Source organism: Pleurodeles waltl, chromosome 11 (assembly GCF_031143425.1).
Source record: "Pleurodeles waltl isolate 20211129_DDA chromosome 11, aPleWal1.hap1.20221129, whole genome shotgun sequence".
NCBI classification, from domain to species: domain Eukaryota; kingdom Metazoa; phylum Chordata; class Amphibia; order Caudata; family Salamandridae; genus Pleurodeles; species Pleurodeles waltl.
The window spans coordinates 492,367,628-492,381,869 of NC_090450.1; positions in this window are offsets into that span (position 1 = coordinate 492,367,628).

Sequence of the window (14,242 nt, forward strand, 5' to 3'; positions counted from 1 at the left end):
GTTGTGGATCAGTTAATGAATTAGTTCAAGGGAGGGGTGACAAACACAGCTGGAGGGGAGGCAACCTTAAGTCACTTGATACTTTGTTTTCCAATTCCTTCTATTGGTGCTGTCTTGTTTTCCGACATTTCTATTGGCTCTGTTCTATCTTTACGTTATTCTTACTGGCTCCTTTCTATGTGTTCTGGGAGTGTATGTAGTTAATAAATGGTTTTTATACGGTATATAAGATTGTGCGCCACAAAGTAAAGTGGCAGTCTCCTGAGAACATACCTTGTGTACTTCTTGGACAACTGTACTAGCTGCAGCTAATAAAATCTGATCTTTTACGCCTGACAGAGTGTCCCGTGTCTCTGTTAGTTGAGGCAGGTGAATCCAAGGAGATTTCAGGCGTACCCTGCGCCGCCAGGCCCATAAGGTTCTGGTTCTTCAGACCTACCCCCCTCTGGAAACCCCAGCACAGCACCCACCCAGCGGGCCCATGCCTCCGTCTCCAGGACAGGTCAAGCAGCGGTGTGTCTACCACTACAGGGCACCCAGGGCAACCCACCACCCCAACAACAACAGGGACCTGGGGGCAGTGGTAGTGGGCACACCGGCCAGGGGACAGAGGCCCAGGAACAAAGGGGAACTGGGAGGGCTGCTGTGCGACAGAGGGAGGACAGGCCTAGGGAACCCACTGTCCAAGAGGCCCTCACCACCATCATGGGAGCGTACCACCACTCCCAAGAGACGATGGTGACGGTCCTGGCCAGGTTCCAGGAGATCCAGGCCATGCAGGAGGGCCAGTACATGGGGTTCCGGGAAGACCTGCGCAGCATCAGTTCCGCAATGGGTACAATCGTGGTGGCACTCAACCAGATTGTCACCACATTGCGGGACCATGTGGCCCCCCAAAGGGCCCCTGCCACTAGCATGGAGGAAGAACAGCCCACCACCTCCGCCGGCGCTAGTGGTCAGGAGGCCCCGACACAACAGCAACGGCCCACCCGGACCCCACCCCCTGCAGAACATGAACCACCCCGCAAGAAAGGCCTGAGATCGAGGAAGAAGACAGAGTAGGATGTCAAGACCCCCGCCATGCACGGATCCCCCGGATGTCATCCCACTGTCCCACTTGTTCACCCTGTCCAACCTTGAACTGCCCCTGCTCCACCTTCCACAGGCATATGGACAATGCACCTGTGCAAACGTGAGTCTGGACTCTGCCATGGACATGCCTCCACCATCACCCATCACCCTTTTTGAACTATACACCAATTTTTGCACTTCAATAAACACAATTATTGCACAAAAACTATAAGCAGTCTGCTATTTATTTTTCTAAACCAAATGTATTCGATATAACCAACCAAAAATGTCCAAATACATTGTGATGACAACATACCAGTGTCACACAGCGGTAGTCCATGGGGAAATAAACCAGAGGGCACTCCGTGGGGACCACATCACTGAAATAGGAAGGCAAATTCACAACTAAGTTACCATACATTGGGGTGAAAGGTCAGACAGTAGAGAGCCAGTACTGTTACAGATATAATAAAATGCAGGAGTAGATTCTTACCTGTGTGTTACTGGAACTACTGCAGTATCACTCTGTCCCTGTTGTCTGTGTCGTCCTCTTCGTCTTCCTCCTCTTCACTCTCCGCAGGCTCCACAGCGGCCACAACACCACCATCTGGACCATCCTCCTGCAGGAAAGGCACCTGGCGTCGCAAAGCCAGGTTGTGAAGCATGCAGCAGGCCACGATGATATGACACACCTTCTTTGGTGAGTACATTAGGGATCCACCTATCATATGCAGGCACCTAAACCTGGCCTTCAGGAGGCCGAAGGTCCGCTCGATCACCCTCCTAGTACGCCCATGGGCCTCATTGTACCGTTCCTCTGCCCTTGTCCTGGGATTCCTCACTGGGGTTAATAGCCAAGGCAGGTTGGGGTAACCAGAGTCACCAATTAGCCACACACGCTGTCTCTGTAGCTGTTCCATCACATAAGGGATGCTGCTATTTCGCATGACGTACGCGTCATGCACTGACCCTGGGAACTTGGCATTTAAATGGGAGATGTACTGGTCAGCCAAACAGACCACCTGGACATTCATCGAATGATAACTTTTTCGGTTCCTGTACACCTGCTCATTGTCTTTGGGGGGGACCAAAGCCACATGGGTACCATCAATGGCACCAATGATATTGGGAATGTGTCCAAGGGCATAGAAATCACCCTTCACTGTAGGCAAGTTACCCACCTCAGGGAATATGATGTAGCTCTGCATGTATTTCATCATGGCAGACAACACTCTGGACAATACCTTTGAAAACATAGGCTGAGACATCCCAGATGAAATGGCCACTGTAGTTTGAAATGATCCACTAGCCAAAAAATGGAGTACTGACAGCACCTGCACTAGAAGCGGAATCCCTGTGGGTTGGCGGATGGGTGACATCAGGTCTGGCTCCAGCTGGGCACACAGTTCCTGTATAGTGGCACTGTTGAGTCTGTAGGTGAGTATGACATGTCGTTCTTCCATTGTCGACAGGTCCACCAGCGGTCTGTACACGGGAACATTCCTCCGTCTCCTCGCAAGTCCCAGCGGACGGTGCCTAGGAAGGACAACATGGAGCACAGAGTCAATCAACCCACAGGTAAGTTCCCACAGCCTGCACAGTACACAAATCTCTCTGGATTGAATAGCTTTTATGAGTGTCGATGCAAGGCCTAGCCATGTGTGACGCAGTAGGAATTAAGCCATGTGGGCCCTTGAAATGGCGGCTGCCTGACCTGTGAAGTGTGACAATGTGAAGTGAGGTCATTGCGCTGGCATGGCACGCCGTGGCGGTAGGCGGTCGAAGACCGCGGCGCAAAGCAGCATTGGTTAACATTGAACCCTATGGGTTTCAGGAGCCAATGACGATGTGCGCCGGCGGTCGCGGTACGCACAGCCGCGGTACGCACCGCCGGGGCGTGACCGCCATTTTCTCTCTGCTTAATCACACGAGACCTGACCATCCACAGGAGAGGACCTATACGGCAAGTGCTGCTGTGACCTCGGTCTGGAAGTGACAATGGCTGCTGCGACTGGGGAAAGGGCCCCCGCCTTCAGTTCCGAAGAGTTGGAGAAGCTCGTGGACGGGGTCCCCAGTATGCGCTACTCTACGGTCCTCCAGACCAACAGGTGAATACACAGGGGCCAATGCATAGTGGGCAATGCCTGTGATGAGTGGGGTGGATGTACGATGGAGGGGAGGGGAGCGAATTACGAATGCATGACACGACAGATGAGAGCATGTGCCACCTGGCAAGTTTGGGGAGGGGGGGCCACTCACATCGAGCATGCAGAAAAGTGATGATGTTTCTTTCCCCCCCTGTACATGTCACATAGGTCAGCGCCCATCAAAAGATCGATATTTGGCGTGCCATCGCCAAGGACGTCCGGGCCCTGGGGGTCCACAACAGACGGGGCACCCACTGCCGCAGGAGGTGGGAGGACATCCGCCGCGGGAGCAGGAAGACCGCCGAGGCTCTGCTGGGGATGGCCTCCCAACCTAGGAGGGGTGCCAGTCGTACCTTGACCCCCCTGATGTCCCGGATCCTGGCGGTGGCCTACCCCGATTTAGATGGGCGCTTGAGGACATCACAGCAGACATAAGGGGGTGAGTACCAGCACATTCAGCTAAATTTGCGCACAGTGGAGGTGCCTTGGTGGGGGAGGAGGGCTGTGGGTATCCCTAGGCCAGGGCGAATTCTGTAGGCTATGCCCCTCCGTGAGGTATGGTCCTGTGCCCCCACCCCCCACCTCTGTAGGGTGCCTAGTAACGCTATTCATGGACCTGTGTATTCTGTGTGGGCAGTTGTCGCCCATAGGCTTGTAGGGCATGTCCCAGGGAATGAGTAGTGTACCCCAAGTGCGCAGCGTAGTGCAGGGGGCTTCTGTGTCTGTCCTCTCCGCCAACGGTGTCCCCAATGCATGCACTCAACTTGTCTTTATTTCTCCATCCCCCCCCCCAATTTTCCTTGTTTTTTGGTGAATGTGTGCATTAGCATAATCAGGCGTAGGAGAAGTGGCATCGGCGCAAGAGGGAGCTGCATCTCACATGGCCCCGGAGGGCCATGCAACGGACTCCGACATGACCAGTGAGACGGAGGGCGAGGGGGGCTCCACCATGGGGACCTGTGCAGACGTCAGTGACACCGACACGTCCTCGGATGGGAGCTCCCTTGCGGTGGCGGCAGCATCCGTGCCCACCGATACTACAGGTACAGCCGCCACCCAGCGCAACAGCTCCGCCCTCCCAGCAGCCCCTCGGCCTTCGGCCCGTGCCCGCACGGCCAGGAAGGCGGCCATCTCCTTCGCCCAGGCACCTCAGGCCCTGCCCCAGTCACCCCTGCTGCCCTCAGTGAGGAGGTCATTGACCTCCTGAGGACCATCATTGTTGGGCAGACTACCCTTTTGAATGCCATCCAGGGTGTGGAGAGGGAGGTGCATCAAAGCAATGCATACCTGGAGGGCCTTCATTTGGGTCAGGCTGCCCATCAGCAATCGTTCAACGCTCTGGCCTCAGCACTGACGGCAGCGATTGTCCCTGTCTCCAGCCTCCCTCTTCTAACTCCCTCCACCCAGTCCCACTCCCCTGTTCCTCTGCCTATCCCATCCACACCTACAGACCAGCCTGCACACACCTCAACACCCAAGGGAAGCTCATCCAGACATAAGCACCACAGAACACACAAGCATTCACACAAGCAACATACAGATGCAGACATGCCAACAGCCACTACCTCCTCTGTGTCCCCCACCTCCTCGTCTCCCTCCTCCCTCCCTGTGACGTCTACACTCACACCTGCATGCACACAACCATCAGCCAGTACACCCATCACCAGCGCACCCTCCACACCAGTCCGCACACGTGCAGTCACCACCCCCACTGCCATGTACACGTCCCCTGTGTCCCCTCCCAGTGTGTCTGTCACCCCCGCTTCCAAACCACACAAACGCAGGCAGGCACCCAACCAACAGCCATCCACCTCACGTCAGCCTCCAGCCTAAGCACCTGCACCCAAAGACACCAGACTTGACTCTCCTACAACCACATCCTCTTCCTCCACTCCCATACCCACTCCAGCTACCCTTCCCATAGCTCCTAAAAAACTAATCCTCTATAAACTGGATCTCTTTTCCTCACCTGACCCACCCCCTCCATCTCGTAAGAGTTCCAAAAACACCTCAGCCACCACCAGCCCAGCAACTCCCAAGAACGTCGTGGCTGGTTTTTGGAGTCCGCCCTTTCCTTGTGCAGGGACATCGGCCAGCAGCAAAGGCACAGCCAGCCCCCCCCCCCTGGGAAGAGGAGCAAAAAACTGAAGGGCAGGCGCGACAGGCCTAATACGCCTGCCCCCAAGGAGGGTAGCCTTGCACCGTCACCTGCCACATCGGGTAAGGGAGCCAAGGGCCACGGAGAGTCTGCCAAGGAGGGCAAGGGCAGCAAAGCGCAAAAGGCAGGGAGCAGCCGACCTGGCCATGAGGGCCCTACCAGCCCCATTCCGGGGGTATCGGAGGAGACCCAGGGCCCCAGGACTCCATCACAGGAGGGCCCCGCAACGGAAAGGTCCGATGCTGACTGAGCAGGAAGTATTGGCCAGGTGTGGTTCACTCGAAACACAAGACAGGCACCGCTGAACAGGGCCCCGCCAAGACAGGCACCGCTGAACAGGGCCCCGCCGGGAGGAGCACCGCTGAACAGGGCCCCGCCGTGAGGAGCACCGCTGAACAGGGCCCCGCCGTGAGGAGCACCGCTGAACAGGGCCCCGCCTTGAGAAGCACCGCTGAACAGGGCCCCGCCGTGAAGGGCACCTCTGAACAGGGCCCTCCTGTCAAGCACCGCTCCGCTGGGCCCTCCTGTCAAGCACCGCTCCGCTGGGCCGTCCTGTCAAGCACCGCTCCGCTGGGCCCTCCTATCAAGCACCGTTCCGCTGGGCCCTCATCTCAAGCACCGCTCCGCTGGGCCCTCCTGTCAAGCACCGCTCCGCTGGGCCCTCCTGTCAAGCACCGCTCCGCTGGGCCCACCTGTCAAGCACCGCTCCGCTGGGCCCTCCTGTCAAGCACCGCTGGCCCATTGGCAGGCCCGGTTCTGTGTCGGACAGGGCTTCACGAGGCACTCTGGCCACCATGCCTCCTCCATGACCAGTGGACTCTGTAATCCACCTGATGGACTGTGGCTTTGCACCCCCCAGGATGGCACAGTGGGCAATCCACCCACTGTAGAGACTTGAGAGACTGTGGCTTTGCACTCCCCAGGATGGCCAGTTTGGGGGTGTCACTCTGACTTTTCAATCTGCATTGGTGTATAGGTATTTCGGTGGGGGTGGGTGTGTAGCGTATGTATGTGCCCGTAACCTTTCCTCCTCCCCCCTCCCCTGTGTCGTAGGTGCAGTACTCACCGTTGTCGTCTGCGGCGACGTTCGTGATCCTGGAAGAAGAGCAGGAAGGCAATGGCTGGGAGGATGTGGAGTTCCGGTTCCATGCTGTCCAGATTCCGCGTGGAGTGTGTCGAGGTGAGCGTTTTCCATTGGAAATGTCTGTTTCCGCCGTGTTTTTATCGGCGGGGCTCCCGCCCCGGAAAAGGTGGCGGATTGGTGAGTTGTGATAGGGTGGGCGGTACATTGTCTGCCGCCTGTCTGTTGGCGGTGACCGCCGCGCTGTTTGTTTGTGCCGCCGTGGCGGTCGGAGTGTTAAAGCGGCGGGCTGTGTTGGCGGTTCCCGCCAGGGTCAGAATTCCATTTTTTGGACCGCCAGCCTGTTGGCGGGTTGGCCGCCGCTTTAACACTGACCGCCAGGGTCAGAATGACCCCCATAGTTACAGTACTCGCCAGCCAAGCCAGGCAGGCGAGAGGCATAGTCAGGGGGGAGGCGGCCAGGTCTGGAGGGGCCAATCATTCGTTCAGTTCGTTATGACTTCAGGCCCAGTCACGCAGCCAGGTCAGCCAAGCTCTTCAGCTGTTTGCGGAGTCACCTTTGGTGCCCGGGACGGGCTCCCCGAGCCCCCGGTGGATGACACTATCGTGCCATCGGAGTCCACCTCCGAGCCCTCATGGGAGGACACCTCGCAACCGACCCGGGCCGCCGCCTCCAGGGCCGCTCTTCTGCCTGTTTCCCTCTGCGTTTTCGTCGGGGCCAGGCGCGGGCGATCCCCGGGCCTCTTCCGCCTAGTTGCTCGGCGGGTTCCGCCAGCTCCAACCTCCGTCAGCGCTGGTCGTAGTGTTTGGGCCCGCGCCTCTCGAGCCAGTCCCATGCCTCCTCCGGGGATTGGAAGAAAGAGGTCTTTCCATCCACGATCACTCTCAGCCTTGCAGGGTATAAGAGCGAGTATTGGATCCCTTCAGTTCGTAATGCTCTTTTGACCGCTAAGAATGAGGCTCGCCTGTTCTGGACCTCCAGTGTAAAGTCTGGGAATAGTATTACTTCTCCGTTTGCTACCTTGAACGGGCCCGACTCTCTGGCTTTCTGTAGGAGAATATCCCTGTCCTTGTAATGCAGTAGTTTAGCAATTACGGCACAGGGGGTCTGCCAGGAGCCAGTGGTCTTGATGGCACGCGGTGGGCGCGTTCTAACGTGTAGTAGGGAGTCAGGCATCCCGGCGCAACCTTCGTGCTCAACCAATTCTCCAGGAATTCTACCATGTTCTCTCCTTCGGACCCCTCAGGAAGGCCCACCACTCGTACGTTGTTCCTTCTATTTCTCCCCTCTGCGTCTTCGGCGCGTTGTTCAAGTCTTGCTACTCTCTCAGCCAGTGAGGTTACTTCCGCCGCCATGTCTTTCTGCCTTGGGGTGATGTCGGCCAGCGTAGTCTCTGTGTCTTTGACTCTGTCAGCCAGCTTGTGATGTTCGGCTCTCAGGAGACCCACCTCAATCGCTTGCGTAATACGTGCGTACAATGGCCGGTGGTGTACCAGGAAATCGCGCGGGCCCCCAAATGGTGGTACGATGTTGACTGCGCCTCCTCAAAGGGGGAGATAGGGGGTGTCACTCACCCTTCCGGCCATCCTCATGCTGGTTGCTGCCAGGGAGGGCCGTCTGCCGCATACTGCTGCCGCTCAGAGTATCCATGTGGGGCATATGCTTGTGCTCACGGGGCGGCCCCATTGGAAACAGGGCCACACCCGTTTAACCAGTTTTGGGCGAGGCGCTCCTTCAGGGGGGGCACCAGCAGGTCCAACGGTGCCCCCACAGCGTTGCCAGGTCCCACCTCCAAAATCCGGGGCTCGGGCGATTTTGCCATCTCTTGCCGGCAGCTCCCCCCGCGCACACCGCGGCCCGCCGCTCACGCGAGGCCGCGGCTTCGGAGGGGATGAAAGGCCGCAGGTCTCCTCGCTGTCCGGGCAGCCCCGCGCGGGCCGCAACGCTCACCGGGTCCGACCCGGGGGTCCCGCTGCTCCGCCCACTTTCCGGCAGCTCTGCCGGGCGATTTAGCGCACAGGCGGCTTGTGCTGGCGCGCTGGGCCGGGGTTCTCAAGCTGGCCCCTCCAGAGCCGAGCTCTTAAGCGGCTGCCATTGTCGGAGTCCTGGCCACGCCCCAGCTAATACATGATTCATAACCTTTAATATGACATATTGTTACTACATTAATCTAACATATACTCAACATTTCATATTAACAAGTACACTTCGTGAACCTTGGCGGCCACTCATCGTGATCACATTTTCAAATGTGTGCATTAATTTTCTATGTTAATAAATTTTCTATGCAAATCCACTACTCATAATACATGAACACTCATTAATAATTTTTATTAAAACACCTGTGCTAGCGGTATCACGCAGGAGTATTCCGATATCAACTGTCCAGGTAGGCCTAACTTTTTCTTAGCATAAACCTCTTCATGCTCAACCTGGGCCCCTCTTTCGAGGCTAATATCTCAAAAATGGCTGAACCGATTTACAACATATCACAATTAACGTTCTACATTTCTGCCAAAGTTGGTGTTATTCTGTTTAGTACATTTTCTGAATTGTAGATCAAAGTTTCTTATGGGAATTAACATTGGAAATCAACATTATAGGCCCCCCTTTTCTTGGCCCCTACTAGACAGATCAGTGCAAATCTTTCTACAAAGAGCTAAGGTGGATGAACTTTTTTAGGACAGTTTCATGCAGGTCTCGGGAAAAAGCACCAAAGTTATTAGTAAAACAAAAATGCTCTTCCTGTGGAAATTCCAACTTAACTTTAACTGCACGGAAACAACCACCACTGTTTGATGTATGTATACTTTTATTGGGCTTTGTATCAGAAAACATGATGCTGGAGAGACAGTTGAAGCTTTCTTTAGACCAGATCATAAACGAGTCGATGACGTCCGAGCACTTTGGTCAGTAAGTCCATCCCTGGTACTGCTGATGCCAGCATGCATGAAGTGCACCCCTACCAATGTGGAGAAGTAATTTCCCAGAAAATACTTTATAGCTTTGCCCAATCTATGATTTGTGTCAGATAGTTACCACATAGTAACTGGCAGCATGTGAAACTTGATATCAGAAAATATTTCATTCTCCTCATTTCTTTTCATTTTCACGTGCTAGCGTGCCCGGTCCTTAGTAAGTAAACTTACAAGGGGACGCGTATAGGTCAATGAACCTTTTGAATCGCATGGAGTATCCTAATCATGCAGTGATTACTGAACCAATAATGAACATTAATAAATCAATATGTACGCTCAAGGAACCAAGAAAGAATAACCATATTAATCAGAAATAACCATCACCCATGGAAAAGGTTAATAATTTTTATTCCCTATTGATTACAATTCTAATCAAAAGTTAATTTTGCTTTTATTAATCCATCTTTAATAATGCATCAAAGAAACTAGTAATCTTCAAAGAAATTCATAAGCAACAAATGCAGATGATAAGTCAGTGATTATTAACGTTAATGGAATAATTCAGCAATTTAATTCGTCAGTCATTTGTCACTGTCACCGTTTCCCTTATCGGCCTACCTAACCAAGATTAGCATCAGCATGTGGGTCTTCATGCAAAAACAATTTAGAGAAAACATTAATTTGGAAAAATCTACCTAAGAGAGAATTTCTATACAACAGCGTAGTTGGTACCTAGATGAAAAGGCACAAAATTAGTCAGTCACATATCCATAGCTACCTATCCAAGATGGATCAGCAACAAGTCAGTCTTCGTCCCCAGGTCATCAATGGTCAGCTACGGATCAGGCTCACAGAGTATAAGCCCAATTATCAGCCCTTCGGACAGCGTCTACTGACGTCATCAACTTTCTCCTCTCCGTTCTGATTTTACTCCCCTTATCACCACTTTTTATTAGGGTCTACCAGTCCGTCCCACTAATTGTTAATTGGGCAGTCTCCTCGGAAGTTATGACTCTAACCTATGGTTTTTATTTACCAAATCTAAATTTCTGCTTAGGCTTCAGGTTCCATGAATTTGACTGGTCCTTCTGGTGATGAGAACATCATCCGGCTCTTCAGGTAACGAAAATGTTGCATCTATAGTCTTTAGTCAGTGTCTCTATTGTTCAAGTCCTGGGAAAGTACATTTAGCCTACACTATACATAATTGTATCAATTTGACTTCATCATCTCCTGTCCCCTGGTACATTGCAGAATGTTCTAGCAGAGCCATCTGAACTCTGCACAGTTCAAGGTCCTTTACTCCGGTTACCAGTCCTCGCAAGCCTTGTCAAGTCTTTTTGTTGTAAGCAGGCAAGGCCCAGTGAAACCAGGCCTTTAGTCTGGCTAAGTTAAGAATATGAATTAACACAAAACATAGGTTATACATACAGTTATGATCTATTAATACGTTTCATTATTTAGCATCTGTTAATACATATGGTGACCACTCTCCGTGGGCACATTTTCGATTATACACGTTATTTTCTAATATTAATTTCTCTATACATTTTTCTCATTAATAAACACACATCAATCATTAGAAGTTTCTTGAATTAGCATATCTGCTCCATCACATGCAACACTGCTGAATTTTGGCCATCTCTTTTCTTGAAGCTTCCCCAACGCAGTTAAATGAACACGCTCACCACCATGCCAACCATGAAACAACCACTCCTTAACAGAGGCAGGAAAGTTGTAGCCAAGTTATTTACGGGGCTCCCACATTTTTAGTTAAAAGAATAAACGTTCATAACATTGCAGATTTTGCGATTTTCATTCACACCCTCTACTTGGAAGGGACACACAGGAATCTTACAGAAACCCATTGGGGAACTATGCCATAGACTGTGTGTAACCTGGTTTTAATAGATTATTACCCCTTTCCAAAAGCCATATCTATATATGGAGAGAGAGGCGGGACCCTGGAATGCCACACACCAAATAAACACAATACTGCCATGTAGGATCCGTGTGCAAGAAAGATCATCATGAGCAACATGGTGCTGAAGAAGAAGCCATGATAGAATGAATCACACTATCGTTGAAAATAGCCCATGATGAAGATATCAGAGAAAACAGAACTATAATTCACCTGTGCAGTCGTGAAATAAAATTCAGGGGCATATTTAGAGTCCCCTATTGCCACCTTGAGCCACATTAACGTCATTATTTTTTAACGCTAATGTGGCCCAACGAGGCTTAAATCCCTGTGCTGTATTTGCAGAGTGGCGCAATGCATGCATTGCACCATCCTGTAACCTTTTGCGCTACATTATGCCTGCACCAGGCATGGTGTATGCAAAGGGGGTGCTGAAGCAGGTGTCTTAACTAAGAAATAATTTATGAATGTTTATGTAGTGGGAATAATGAATCTTGTACAAAATGAAATAGCATAGAAAAATAATGCATGCGTTTTAAAATGTGACCTCGAAGAATGGTCACCAGTGTTCACGATATATACTAATTAATGAATAATACTTATGAAATATTGAAAATGTATTAGATTAATGTAATAATATGTCATATTTAGGGTTATGAAGTATGCTTTAGTTTATTAATTATGGGCCTTAAGTTAGCGAGTGTCTTGGCCTAGTTGTGCCAGGCCTCGTGCAAAACCTGTATTTCTTAGCGTTTAATAAGTAAAGATTCTGTCATTGGGCTCAGACTCTCTGACTGAGAGCCTGATGTTTTGTTGATCGATTGATGACCTGAGGACGAAGACTGATTATGCTTGTTGACCCATACCGAGGATAGGTAGATATGACAATGTGACTGTTGTGCATTTTATGCCTTTTCTTTCTAGGTATCCCAACAAACTTCACAGCTGTCGTAGTTGTCAGGACCACCTGGTACGGTCCCTTCCCACGAGGCGCCAAACACGTCTTTCTCATATGCTTTCGGACAACAACCCAGTCTCCAGCTCTCAGGTTGTGCCTTGGGTCATGGATCGGTGGCAGTGTGGTAGCCTCCACCTGCTGAGAAAAAGAGCAAACTACATCAGCCAGACCCTTGCAGTAATCCAACACCATATCATCTGTAATGTTGACAAGTGCATTGGCTGGTACTGCTGGCAATCTCATTGCTCTCCCCATGATGATCTCATGGAGCGACAGTCCTGTCCTCCTATCAGGTGTATTTCTCATTGACACCAACATCAAAGGCAATGCATTGGGCCATTTCAACTCAGTGACTGCACACCTTTTTGCAATTCTTGATTTCAAGATACCTTTCATCTTCTCCACTAGACCTGATGCTTCAATGCAACTTCTGCTCAATGTTCAATGCTGCACACAGTAGTTTAATCACTTCATTGTTAAAATGACTTCCCCTATCTGATTCCAAAGAGATCGGAAACCCGAAGCGCGGTATCAGTTCCTTAAGCAGCAGTTTCACTACTGTGAGACTATCATTTCTTCGTTTAGGGCATGCTTCAATCCAGTGACTAAAGATGCAAACAATCACCAACACATATCTCAAACATCCACACACAGACATCTCAACAAAATCCATCTGCATTCTGCTGAATGGACCTCCTGCTCTTCCAATGTGGCTAAAATTAACCACTGTCCCTTTCCCTGCATTTAACTGCTGACAAATGACACAATGATGGCAAACTGCTTCAGCGGCTTATCTAAACCTAGGGTTGAACCAATCAATTTTGAAGAGACGAATCATGGCATCCCTCCCAATGTGTGCCTGACCATGATAGTACCTTGTAATTTGAGACAACAGGCTGTTTGGCAAAATCAATTGACCCTCCTAAGAAACCCACAATTCATCTTGTCTTTGATTTCATTTTACTCCATGAACGTTTCTCCTCTTTGTCAACATTACTCTGCAAAGATTTGAGTTCTTCCAAAGTGTCAATCACTTTCAATGTATAACTCGTACATGTGGCATCTTCTTCAGGTAACAATTCCCACTTGTCCTTGAATGATACACAGTTCAAGGTGCAAAACCTTGCAACTTAATCTGCATATCCATTTCCCAGTGACACATAGTCCTGCAACTTGAAATGTGCACTGCATTTTACCACAGCAATTTCTTCAGGTAATTGAATTGTGTATAACAGCTCCTTTAATCTTTCACCATTTATCACTGGTGATCCAGAAGAGGTCTGAAAACCTCTCTGTGACCACAATTGACCAAAATCATGAACTATTCCGAATCCATATTCGCTATCCATGTAGGTAGTGACTCTCAATCGATCAGAAACATGGCACGCCCTAGTAAGAGCGACCAATTCCGCTACCTGAGCAGAATAAGCTCCTTGAAACCAGGAAGCTTCCAAGGTACCTGTAATTGTGCACACAGCATATCCTGCTCTCAGTGTCCCTGTGTTGTCTCTCAGACAAGAACCATCAACAAAAATAATGTAATCATTTCTTCCAATCAGGTATCTCTAATGTCAGGTCTCGGTTTTGTGCACAGCTCAGTTACTTTGAGACAATTATGTTCAACATCTTCCTCTTTTTCAATTTCAGCAGTATCACCCAGAAGTAAAGTTCCCGGGTTCAGCATTGTACATCTTTTCAGTGTCAAGTTTGGTGCTCCCAAAATACTCGTCTCATACCTAGTTAACCTAGCACCAGTCAAGTATTGTGTTTTCGTCTGTGTCAGTAAAATCTCAATCGAGTGAGGGACCATTACAGTCTGGGGATATCCCATCACCACGCCTTCACACTGTGAAAGACTCTGACCAACTGAGGCAACTGCACGCAAACAACCTGGTAAGGCTGTTGCAACTGGGCCCAAAGTAGCTGGAAAATATGCTACTAGGCGATAAGCACCTCCTTGGACCTGAGTCAAGACAGACAATGAACA